Here is a 13,185-nt window from a genome sequence, read left to right on the forward strand (position 1 = left end):
GCAGGCGATGTCCAAGGAGGAGGAATTGTCTTCAGGGAGCCTCTGGACAAAGTCATGGTGAAGATTTCTTTGTTCAAAGTTAGTCTCTTTTGGATGTCGAAAATCTCCAGAGAGATGAGGTTAGAGGCTGAAGCCAGCAAGAGTTGCAGGAAGTCAGATACCCCTTTGGCATTGACCACTTATTTGCTGCTGTGGAGTAGAATGTAGCAAGAGCTGCCGCGAAGGCAGGCTGACAGGGGATGCACCTTGGGCAGATAGACTAGCAGGTAGTTCCCAGTCTTCCCTTGGTTCGCAGAGCAGGTTTTAGCCAAAAAATGTACAAGTCCCAAGTTCTGCCGTTTGGCTATCCAGGCACCTTTATCACCACTTTCAAGAGTCCAGAAATGGAGGGGTGCCACTTGTGGGGTAATGACTCACTTAGGCTGGGCCCAGGTGCAGGTTCAAGATGGCTGGAGCCTTTTTTGTCCCTGAGGCTTTGATCGAGATGTCAGTCAACTAGAACTTTTAGTCACTCAGGTAGTCCTGGGTTCAATCAGTGAAACAGTGCTCAAGCAGCCGGGCATCCCTCTGAGGGCCCAAAGCAGACTCCAGAAAGCAAAGCAGTACTTCCAGGTACAGCAGAGCAGTCTTGTGGAGTACACAGCAGGCCACTGCAGTAGGCAGTCTTAAGACAGTCCTTCCGCAGGTCCATACTGTGAACCCAAGAGTGGGTCTGAGGGTCCTATTTTTATACCTGACACCTTCTTTGGAGTAGAACAGTTTCTAGAGAATTCCCTTTAAAGTGCTACGCTCTTCATCCTGCCAGTTGATGGCACATCCAGGTACATCAAATCTCTCTATTGTGTGGCTGTCTGGGAGCAATACACGAAGTACAACTGGCAACTTAACCTTGCCATGTGACCCAGTAACAGGCTGCAGGTACCAAATAGGGCAGGAAAATGCCAACTTTCTACTTTCTAAAAGTGGCATTTTTAGATTTCTATCTTAAAATCTAACTTGACCATTAAAGAGAATTTTTAATTACAATTTCTCACACATCTACATGAAATGTTGACTTGTTCCCAATCAAACGTAAGCACTTATTAAATGTAATATGGCAACCCAAAGTTATCCTATCGGGAGAGGTAGGCTTCACAGTAGTGGAAAAGGAATTTAGGAGTTTTTCACTACATGAACATAAATGAATGAAATAGCACTTCAAAGCACATAGCTAGCTGAAGGCATACCATCGCTGAGAACATGTAATACTTAAAAGTACATGTCCAACCTTTTAATTACAATGCACCCTGGACTATGGGCTAACAAGGGCCTACCTTTTGGGTGACTTGTATGCAATAAAAGGGGAGTTGAAGGATTTGGAAATGGGGATATATTGCCATGTTGAATTGGCAGTTTAACACTGAGAGAGAGTGAGAGAAACTCTGTTTATTTAGACCGTAGTCTTTAAACCTTGAGATCGAATAAAAATGCTGCTCATTATACAAAATTAATCAGTATCAAAACCATACAAAATTTATAAAATCAGGTAGTTACTCTCTATGCCGCTCCCTGCATCTTATACTATTTTAAAAAAGACATTCCATTGGTAGCACATATATAAAATCGTTAAAAATAATTTTAAAAACAAGCTATACATAATAAAACTGGAGGTTATTACATTTTAAAACGAGGCAAGATCATTACATTTCTCATTATTCACTTACAGTACTCTTCTAGTATCTTATGGGCTAGCCGCCCCTCGCATTTGAACATTTACTTATTTCTGGCAATGGAATACCAGTAGGTTCCTCAGTTTAATTTCTTTAACTGTTCCTGGGCTAAGCGATTCACCCCTTTCAGATAGTTACTGAGTGCAATTGCTATATCCAGATGTTCCAATCCTATCAGTAAGTTCATTGCTTGAACGCGATGTCTCATGCCATATTTTGTAATAGTTTAACACTGCATTCAGGCTGCAATGGCAGATCTGAGACACGTTTTAAGGGGCTACTTATGTGGGTGGCAAAATAAGTGCTATGAGCCTACCAGTAATATTTAATTTACAGACTCTGGGTATATGGTATACCATTCTACAAGGGACTGAAAAGTAAATTAAATATGCCAGTCAGGTGTAAGCCATTTTCACCATGTTTAAAGGAGAGAGCACAGACACTTTAACATTGGTTAGCAGTGTTAATGTGTGCAGAGTCCCTGAGCTAACAAAAATGAGTTTTCAGCAAAGAAGTGGAGGGTAAAGGCAAAATGTTTAGGTTGACCCTGTAGAGATGGTCAAGTCTAACATCCACTTTTGTTGAGAAGGGACACTTTTTATGGGGCACCAACCTATTTTCTGTCTCAGTCTGACCTGCCTAGATGTAGTTGAAACAGCCCACATACCCCCTTTTGATCAAAGGGATATTGATGAAAGTGTCTTATGGCTGGAACAACATACCACAGATAGTAACATCCATTCCAAATTAGAGGCAGCCAGAAGAGAGCTTAAAATCCGCATATAAACTATACATGGCCTCCCTGGAGGTCATGTTTGAGACACAACAGTCCATGGGGAAGAGGGTACTCAAATGGTGTCATCTCAAAAGGAATGTTTTCTACCATTCAATCACATTTACTGTGTAAAAAAATATAGTAGAGTCATTGTCTCCCCAGTGCTTGCAAATAAATCCTTACTCAGTCAGTGGTTAATGTGCCACATCTGGTATGTTGAGGTTAAAAGGATGATTACACTTTTTAATGGATGAAAAATAACAGGGAGGGATGCCAGAACACTCTGGCAGTATATGTCCAAAGTAGAAAAGTTGAAAGCAAGTGTCAATAAAAACAGATGGGCACTCCGATCATAGCACATCTGCATAATGTTAACTACTCTTATCAACAGGCATGTAAGTGCAAAACCAGTAGGAGGGAAGGTTGATGGTCTGTCTGTACACCTAGAAGTTACCCGTGTAGGCTCAGCTGCAGATCCATACAAGAGACGGTTCAGCATATTGCCGTCTTGGATGGATTCTCCATTCCACAGCAAGAATGTACTCCACCACCAGCCAGAAGCTCATTGCAGTGAGGAACATAGCAGGCCAGACCTATACATCTAATATCCAGGAGAGAGAAGCTGCTTATCACAAATAAAAGTAGGAAGGATGAGAGGCTGTCAAGGTATCATCATGCAGTGTGGAGCAGGCAGGGAAGGTGGGCACAGATACTTTGACCAACTCACAGGTGACAAGACCACAGCAGAATTAGTTTCAGCAGTACTCCAGGAATGAGCACAGTCCTTGAAGTACAGGCAGGAGCACAGTTGACTCTAGGACAACCAACTTATTTGCAGTAAAAAGAGTCCATTCAAGCTGCCGTCTATTGACATCTAACCACAGTTTTTATGATGAGCAGGATCAGCTATTGTCCAGACCAGCAAAGCTGTAGAGCAGTTTACTCTGGTATATGTGGATATATACCCAGTTTCCAAGCTGGCCTCAGTTGGTATCTCAGATAAGGTATCTTGCAATTGACAATGGAAACTGTAAAGACACTCCAAAAGTCTTCTGAAATTCAGTTGCAGATCTAGTTTAGCAGAGTATTCAGAGGAGTATAAGGAGAGCGTCATGGGTCAGCCAATGACTATTTCATATGGGTTAAGTATTGTCTTCTGGGAAAGGATGGCTATCAGGGACCACAAAACTGATGGTAAAGCATTGGTCCATTTTAACTGTCTCTGTGAATGGGAAACATCCATTACCATGCAGTCTTTAACACGCATAACACTAACAACGCAGTCACTACAACACATATGCCATTACCACAGATTTTTGTGTACAACCAGATGATTGGGTGTACATCAATTCAGGTGCTATCTAGGCGGATGATAAAATGGTCCAATATGTGGCTGCTCAAGAGGTTGTAAACACCCTTTCTTTCACCCTAATGAGACCTTGACCTCTATTAATTCTTGCATTCCAGTTCATGACCCAGAACCAGATAGGATCCTAAATGATTTGCATAAAGTGAATCCAAAGGTGTCAGGCCGATTTATTAACATGTAATCCAATGCAGTTTTGTTGGGCCTTGAGATCCCCTCCTCTTGGAAGCTAGCGGAGATCCTGACAATTTACAAGAAGGAGGATCGGGCCAACCTGGGAACTACTGTCCCATTAGTAAGTCAAAAACATTTTTGTAAGCAAGTGTTGACTCACCTGCAGGATTGGGTTACAGAGGAGCATTTCTTATCTGAATTATATGCGGGTTTTAGAGCACACTTTAGTACACTAAGCCAGGTCTTCCGGTTTGCTTGTATAGCAAGGTACTATTTAATGAGAGGGAAACCTGTATGTTGCCTTTGCGGACTTACGCACAGTGTTTGATCTGGTCCCATAAGGGAAATTGAGGAGAGTACTGGAAAACATGGGTATCCCCCCTTCTCTTTTGAATATCTTGGTGAGGATCCATGTGGGAAATTTGTCTCAAGTCAGATGGGGAGTGAATCAGAAGCTGACCGAACCTTTAGGGGTATTCAGGGAATCAGACAGGGTTGTGTTTCAGTCCCTGCCCTGTTGTCTCTGTATATAAATGGGGTGATTGATCACCTCAGTAAGGATGAGTGTGATGCTCCTAAATCGAGGGGGAGGAGGGTCCTGGCCCTCCTCTTTGCCGATGATACCCAATTGAATTTAAAGTCTCCCAGGGGCTGCAATTGCTGTTAGATCTTTTTTCTTCCTTTTGTGTTGAGTGGCGCCTAGAGCTTAGAAGTGCTATGACCAAATGTATGTTTTTCTCTAAAAACAGGGCAATCAGTTGTAACATGCAGTTACTGGTTATGAATAAATGCATTGATCGGGTGTCTGCATTTGGCTAACTAGATATCAGAATGACACCCAACCTGAGCTGAGCCCCCCCAAATGGAAAAGGCTCATTTGGTGCTCACCCAGCAGACTGCAAACCTAACAAAGGTCCATCGTAAGACCGTCTCTCGAAGGGTTGTCCCATGAGGTCTACAATGCCAAGGCTATTGGGTCTGTTTTGTATGGAGCCGAATTATGGAGCTCCCCCAATGAAAATAGTCTTGATACGGTGGAACACAAATTTCTGAGTTCCTTATCATCACTTCCCATGAGTACTCCCTTTGCACCCCAATATTTGGATCTTGCCCAGCAGAAGATTTCACTTAAAACTAAATGCAGATTGTTATTTTTTTGGTACCGATTGTGGACCATGGCCTAATTGGAATCCTTTTGCATTGGTGTAAGAGGTCTTATGGCCCTGCCGGGCGTAGAGAAGATCCCAGGACTTTGCACCATAAATCGCTTATGCAGAGTGTTGGGTTGTGGCATTTATTGGTCCTCTCCCAGTCTTCCCAGAGACAAGAGTAAAAACATGTATTGGGAGGTTGTAGATGTATGTGTTATGGGCAAACATTGTTTAAATTGTACCAACTGTAGCTTGTAAAATATACCTTCAGTTGAGATATTGCATATTCCCGATCAAATCCTTTAGAGCCAAATGGCATGATGAGAGGGAGGGACAGAGCCAGTGCCCGGCATGCGCAGGGGATAATAAAACACTGGGACACATTTTGTTTTTCTGCCCTCAGTACAGTAGGCTTAAGGCCAAGTGGATTGTACCCCTCTGCAAGAACCCAGGCACCAAAGGTTACTTGGTTGCCCTTTCAACTCTGAGAACAAGTACAAGTATACTCCATGTATGCTGTGTGGAAAACTTTCTTATGACAAACCAAGTGTGAATGAAATGATGCGGCCGTGGAGTCTCTGTGACTCCATTCCACCTATGGTATCTGCTGAAAGGGACACTGGCTTTGTATTTGTAACCCCGAAGCCAACTTGGACCTATTGCTTTTTTTGTCATGTGAAGATCATTTAGCAAGCCTTTAATTCGTAGATTGCTGCTTTTAGTTTTTAGGAAGAGTCGCTTCTTTTTATTTGTAATATTCATGTTTTTATCCATTGGTATGGTTTAACATCTATATTTCCATCTCTGTCAACAGCTGGTTTGTTTTTGTTTATATATTTTGTTTTTATTGTTTGTGTACTTTGATAATCTTTGTGATCGAAATAAAGTATTTGAATGGTATGCAATTATCATGCATGTCAATACCACAAGAATACCTTTACTAAGAATGATTTTGCCATTCATGGTTTACCATGCATTATTGGTATGTGCATTTACCACAAATGCCATTACCATGCATTTTTGGTATATGCATTAATCGATACGCTTATAGGTAAGTATATGTAAGGTGTATATTTTAATAAGCTGGTTTGTTTATATGTTACATTTATTTATAGAATAATTATTTAGAAAAATATTTTAGAATTTACCCAAAAAAGTTTTAGGGACGGTATGTATGGGTATTGAGTGGGGAAGTGTATTAAAACTCAGGTTTTCATTTTAATACCTGAGTATTAATGTTTAAACATCAAATGATAGGTTATTTAGTATTCCAATTATTTGTGGCAAATATTTGCAAGGCCTGCACCACAGACCTTTAGGGGCGGGATGTAAGGGATTTAGGGGTATATGGCGGGGAAGTATATTATTACCCAGGATTTAATGTCAATACCTATATATTAATGTTTAAACATTTAAAAATGCATGATATTGAATTATGTTATTATTAATATTTTTTTTTTATTTAAAAGGCCTGCAACACAAACCTTTTGGGATGGGATGCAAAGGGTATAGGGTGGGGAAGTGTATTAAAACTCAAGCATTAATTATAATACCCACGTCTTATTGTTTAAACATTAAAATATAGGATATTTAATTATAGTATTATTTTTTTTTTTTTAAATTAAACCACAGCACAAACCTTTAGGGATGGGAGGCAAGGGATATAGGGGATTGGCTTAGGTAGTGTATTAATTGTCAGGTATTTTTTTTAACAATACTTTATTCGGTGCAAAACAATCAAAGTAAGATACAAGGAAGTAAAAATAGTCAATTAAAGCATAGAATTTAAAAAGAATACAAGCAGGGGTATACATTTACATAGATGTATAAGGTTTGTACATAATAGTGCCCTATAGTATGAAATAATGACCCCCAGTAGGTTGTGGAGTAAACAGATACAAGTACGAGACTATTATGAACTGTAAAATTCATTAGTGATCTATATCTATAATCTTCCCTAAGCATGTAAAAACATAATATGTTTACTGGGCTGGGGAAATTGAGCGCAATCTATTAAAGTGCATGCAAGCAATACCGTGGATCTATGTTGGATGAAGATGGCCCTTTTGTTTAATTGATATTCCCATGCAAATCTATTGCATAATTTAATCCCCAAATATTCAAAGCTAGAGATTTGCTCCAACTTGGTGGAGCCAACCCTCATGGTGCAGTTCTTTGGGGGTTTGCTTCTAAATACCATAATCTTTGTTTTAGAAGAATGTATTTCCAGCTGTCTTTAAATAAAGACAGTTATAAAACTATCAATTAGATTTTGTTGGCCAGTTGGAGTCTTGGACATGAGTACTGAATCGTCCCCAAAAAGTAAAATAAGTATCTTAGAACCTTCCAAAGAAGGAGAATCATTCAAACAAGCCAACAGATATTAGTTAGATCATTACCATACAAAGAAAAAAGTGTAGGTGCTAACATGCGCTCCTGGCGAATGCCTATTTTGTTCAGGATGCGATTAGTCAGATCCCCTTCAGCACCCCACCAAACTAGGGCATAGTTATGACATGAATCAATTCAGTGGGAGCACCCAATTTCATGAGGACTCTCCAGAGCTTTTCCCGAGGGACATTATCGAAAGCTGCACGTAAGTCTACGAAAGCCATATACAGGTTTGTTTGTTTGTTAAGCAGGACATGTTTCCAGTATAAGATGGCAAAAAGGAATACCTTGTCAACAGTATCGGTTTTAGCATAGAAGCCAGCTTGTACTAGGAACATTATATGATAATCATTTGTCCAATCAAGTTGTTTACCTAGAAACGGCCAGGTGAAGATCTTCTGCAGATGTCAATCTTTTTTTTTCAGTTCCAAAGACTTTGGGCCAGATGTAGGTGGCCGAAAATAGCCATTTACCGACCGGTAACGGCCGAATTCGGCCGTTACCGACCGGTAAATGGCCATTGACAAGTAGGGGCCCTTAAATCTGGCATTTTCGGTAATTTTACCGATTAGCTACATATAGCCAATCGGTAAAGTTACCGAATCGGTAAATTTACCGATTCGGTAATATTTACCGATTCGGTAATTTTACCGATTCGGTAAAATTACCGAAAATGCAAGATTGAAATGTGGGTAGCCAATTTTCCATTGGCACATGGCTTTCAGAATCAGTATTTTACCATGGAATACAAATCCATGGTAAAATACCGATTCCTGTGTACATGCACATCTGTGCATGTACATATGTGCCATGTGACAGACAGACGTGCCCTTAGGGCATGTCTGTGTGCCACATTGCACACATGCCCGTTTTGGGGGTGCTAGAGGGTGTCAAAGTGACACCCCCTGCACCCTTGACAAATTCGGTATTTACCGATTTGGTAAATACCGAATCGGTATTTGAATTGAATCCTATGGGCTTCAAGGCCCATAGGATTCAATAGCAAATACCGATTCGGTATTTACCGAATCGGTAAATACCGAATTTTAAGGAATCGGTAAAAAATCCAGATGTTGGTACCTACATCCCATTTACCGCTTTTGAAATACCGAATCGGTAAAATTCGGTAATATTCGGTATTTCAAAATCGGTAAATGTGATTTACCTACATCTGGCCCTTTATTCGGATAGCACTATATCCATAAAAGCACAATACATGAAATAAGTTAAAATCCACAAGAAAAACAGTCACAGTAGCGTACTCAAAAATGCATACAGATTAAAAAGCACAACACAGACATCCTTCAAAGATTACCCATCGATTTGAGAGCACAAATAGCTATTCTCAGAAAAGTACCAGCACGGAAAAGTAACTCATCATTTTCTAGTTTGAGTATGCTACTAAGCGCATCTAATAAGCGGATGGATGACATTTAAAAAAAAACCAGTATTAACAACCATTGAGCATACTTTGCATAAAACTTGCAAAAGAATAAAAAATGTAAAAGTGTTTGTCTGCTCTGATCGTCGCAAGGGCACTGCAGATATTCAAGGTTTGCATTATATCCAAAGGGAAGCATAGCAGATATTTAACAGTGCCAGCCCTTAGTCGAAAGAGAAGTCCCCTCTCCCAATGACACATAGGCAGGATGAAGTAATTAAACACACAATGAGCGGTTTGATCAATGGGTATAACATTTGTGACAGTGATTTCCTAGATTCCCTCTCTAGTCTTTCCATACTATAGAGTGTGTACAGTGCTGTCCTAAGGGCTTTCTTATGTACGGTATCCGTTCTATTAGGATTTAGAAACAGACCACCAAAATTAACACTTTCTAAGCTCTTTTTAACCACTGCAAGCCATGGAATATCCATCCCTTTCTCACAACTAAGGCAGCCGTCTCTTATCTCTCTGGTCAGTGACGCTGCTGACCTTTTCCATATTGTCAACCAGAACAAAGCAGGGCGTGCCCTTATGAGGTCTTCAATAAGACTTAATTTTAGTTCATAGTGGCAAACATATTGGGAGGTGGAAATCTGCGCACCCAATATCTTGCGACAGAATCTGTTTTCCTCTTGCTGAATGCTAAGACTTTTGACAGGGTCCCAGACCGCGGCGCCATAAGTGGCTGTAGGTATGGACTGAGATTTACAAATCTTTAGAATCACTAAGATTACCCTGGTTATTTTTGGGCGAGGAAGGCTAAGAATGGAGTTGGTGGCCTTTGAATACTTGTACTTACAAAACACCATGTGGTCAGTCCAGGTGCCGTTCGCAAGCAAAGAGCAACCCAAGGTATGGAAAAGTGCTTGTGCTTGTTAGTTTTTGGTTGCCCACAGATATAAAATGTAAGGAATGTTTTCTTGACTCACATGACATTATAAAGGATTTCTTAAAGTTGGTACATAACTCTAGGCTAGTCATAAAATCTGTGAATCCCTGTACTAAAGTGCGTAGTGCATTTGGTGTGCGTCCCATTAAATCCCCCACTTCCGCATATAGTAACATAGGTAGTATTTTGCCTTTTACTTTAGGTACATCATTAGGGAGATTAATCAATGATTTATGCAGATAGTTAATGTACATAATTAAGGTAAGGGGGCTAGGACGCACCCTTGCCTGACCCCTCTATTTAGTTTTATGTCATTAGACACCTCACCGCCACCGCCAATCCTGACCCGAGCCTTCAGATCGGTATGCAAGTAGCAAACAAATGGAGATGATGGACGGAGTGCTGAAACTTTTCAGACACTCACCCCTAGTCACGGATCTGGGTTGAATCCATCATCGTTCTTTATCTCACTTTGCCACCTCCGTTCAGACCCAACAATATGCAAATCAATCTTGACCCTGTGCCTCCAGGGAACAGTCCAGCCCGAACTGCCAAGCATGGTCTTCCCTGAAACGGAAACAAGCGTCCTAGGACCGGTTTCGGGTTAACAGCCCTCATCAGCCAGGCTAGTTTGCATCCAGGGGCAAAATGAGCAAGGGACCCACCTCTGGGCATACTTTGCCAACTTAGGGTGAACAAAGCAAACACAAGGAGATGATGGACTGAGTGCTGAAACTTTTCAGAGACTCACCCCCAGTCACAGATGTGGGTTGAATCCATCCTCGTTCTTTAGCTCACTTTGCCACCTCAGTTCAGACCCAGCATTATGCAAATCAGTCTTGACCCTGTGCCTCATGGGAACAGTCCAGCCTGAAATTCCAAGCCAGGTTTGCCCTGAACTGGAAACACAAAAAACACTACTGGGTTCGGGCTCCCAACAGTAAGGCCAAGCCACTGACCGATCCAAAACTGAACAATTGCCAATACTGTTATCCTAAATTTCTGTGAACCATTTTATACCACATTTGATTCAAACTAAATGTGAGTGTGAAATTCCCATTGACTATGAATTAATCAATAATTTTATTCAGATTCTTCATACGTTTGTTGATTACATTTCAACAGATTTACATTTTAAACATCTACAATACAAAAGCACATTTTAATACATCAAAATTCTATACATATTGACACCCATTAATTTCTCCTATTCGCACAGATATCTTTTCTCTCACCCACACACCCTCTATATATGCACATTTACATATACATTTCAATTAAAAACCATAGCATAAAATTGTTCTTATTTCCTTATGTTTGGAGCACAGTTGTTACAATAAATAGTCTTATGGCTCAACAAAACAGTGGTCTACGCGTTTCGAACTCCAATCTTGTATGGAGTTCTCATCAGGACCCAAAGCTGTGGAGAAAACAAGAACCCTTCGTAGTGTTTTATTCGTATCTAGCAGAAAATGACCAAGCCCTCCTCTACAAGCAGACCACTTACCGTCAATGCAGAGAAATTTGTTCCGAAGCTTGACACTACAAATCAAATATAACACCCAGCTGTTATTGAAGCAGCATAATATTTCAAAACTCTCAAAGCCACTACTAATCAACACCAATACTCACAAAAATCCAGATACACTCGATGAATTTAAATCTTTCTTTTGATCCTGTTAACAAAAAACAGCACGTTGTAACCTCCTTTTTACATTTCTATTCGGTATTCAAACAAACAACACACAACACACAGGGCGTGTGGGGGGCACCATGTTACTTACTTAGAATTGTAGCTGTCCTCGTATAGATTGTAGATGTGAGGTTTCAGAATGAACCTGAAAGACGGATGCGAACATTGTTAAGTTTCCGAATTACTATCAGCTTGAAGGGCGCTCATTTATTTCAGCGTGTTATTTACCTCGAATTCGATTAAGGGGGTCCTCCCTGGACCGGAAACAAGCATCCTGGGAGTGATGGAGATAGACACCTCCATGGGACCCAGTACCTCCCAAGGTAAGATGAATTTTAAACTACATGTGCACGGTATGTGTAACAATTTCCCCAATTTGGTAGAGCAGGCAGAACGCTGCTAATACCTTTCCACTCCACATATTGTTGCAACACTGCAATGCATTATGGTAGTAGTAGTTTGTAGCTAAAGACAAAAGGTATGCCGTTCCCCAGGAAAAGATGGCTATGGGTAGGTCCCACCCTTGGTACCTTGCAGATCCAAATCGGTCCCCCTCTTTATTTGACGAATCCACCGGCTTGTCCCTGTTGGGCCATTATCACCATACTCTTCCGGTGCACCTATTTCCAGAAGGTATCTTAGAACCTCACCTATGATTTGTTTTGTTTTCTTTACACATACTAGGACAACTAGGGAATCCTGACATAAAGGGACGTGACTTTCACATGACTTGCTGTTCCCTTTTGGAGTAGACAAGGATTATAGGTCCTGGAGAATTGCTGAGATCCTGTTGGACTGTTTTATAGGCAAGGAACATGTTGACCCTTTGCACAGCTAACTAGAATTGACACAGGTTTAATTTCCCCCTCTCAGTTCACAACTCCTTCAGTCTGTTTTTTAAATCATGGCCCAGGTACTGCCTGAATAAATTCCCTTTGGAGAATCTAGGAGCCATTTTTAAACACACTCACATAGTCCCACATCTACTCACTTTTCACAGGTTCACCCTCACACTAAACCATTTAGCTGCACAACGGCAAAACCGTGAAGACCTCCGGCAAAGAGCCCACCTGCGGGGCCCGTTGGGCATTGCAATGCAATGCCGGCCCAACGAGGAGCTGCCCTATGATGAAACATGACACCCCTCAGAGTGTGTGAGGGCCCATGCTACTTATTGGAGCTATCGATGGACCAGCACCAACTTCCTTGCTCTCTCTAGCACCAATTATTTACTCTAATCACTGCCGTGGCTTGACTCCTTTTTTCCTCTCTCTAGTCCCCTAGGAACGCATACCTTTTGTCTTTAGCTTATGAGTAGGGCCCGTATGCTGGACCTATTAAGCCCCTTGTCCCTCCCTGTGAGTTTTTTCAGTAGTAGTTTGTAGACACAAGAGGAAAGACAAGGAGGTATGACCAAGCAGCATAGGTGCATTTAAGTAATACAAGCAAGTGACATTAACACACACTGGGTGATGCTAAAGGCACTTTATTGTACAAAACAATGGGAAATGTAATATACTATAACAAAAATATTTACATTAAATGAGTACTGTTGAATGTCACAGATACTCCAACGCAAGAGCCAGAAGGAAG

The sequence above is a fragment of the Lissotriton vulgaris genome, chromosome 10 (genome assembly GCF_964263255.1).
Source record: "Lissotriton vulgaris chromosome 10, aLisVul1.2, whole genome shotgun sequence".
Lineage (NCBI taxonomy): Eukaryota > Metazoa > Chordata > Amphibia > Caudata > Salamandridae > Lissotriton > Lissotriton vulgaris.